The sequence below is a fragment of the Bison bison genome, unplaced genomic scaffold, assembly GCF_000754665.1.
Source record: "Bison bison bison isolate TAMUID 2011002044 unplaced genomic scaffold, Bison_UMD1.0 scf7180017864385, whole genome shotgun sequence".
In the NCBI taxonomy this organism is placed as follows: domain Eukaryota; kingdom Metazoa; phylum Chordata; class Mammalia; order Artiodactyla; family Bovidae; genus Bison; species Bison bison.
In genome coordinates, this window is record NW_011494957.1 from 47,992 (window position 1) to 48,464 (window position 473).

Consider the following 473-nt stretch of genomic DNA (forward strand, 5'->3'; position numbering starts at 1 on the left):
GTCAAGGCTGTATATTGTCACCCTGCTTATTTAACTTACATGCAGAGTACATCATGAGAAATGCTAGGCTGGAGGAAGCACAAGCTGGAATCAAGATTGCCAGGAGAAATATCAATAACCTCAGATATGCAGATGACACCACCCTTATGGCAGAAAGTGAAGAAGAACTAAAGAGCCTCTTGAAAGTGAAAGAGGAGAGTGAAAAAAGTTAGGTTAAAGCTCAACATTCAGAAAACAAATATCATGGCATCTGGTCCCATCACTTCATGGGAAATAGATGGGGAAATAGTGGCTGACTTTATTTTTTGGGGCTCCAAAATCACTGCAGATGGTAATTGAAGACATGAAATTAAAAGATGCTTGCACCTTGGAAGGAAAGTTATGACCAACCTAGATAGCATATTAAAAAGCAGAGACATTACTTTGCCAACAAAGGTCTGTCTAGTCAAGGCTATGGTTTTTCAAGTGGTCAT

General features: G+C 39.5%; 1 pseudogene; it reads right to left on the minus strand.

Moving 5' to 3' along the window:
* Positions 1 to 473, minus strand: part of LOC105001890 — a 32,863-nt pseudogene that overhangs the window by 30,918 nt on the left and 1,472 nt on the right.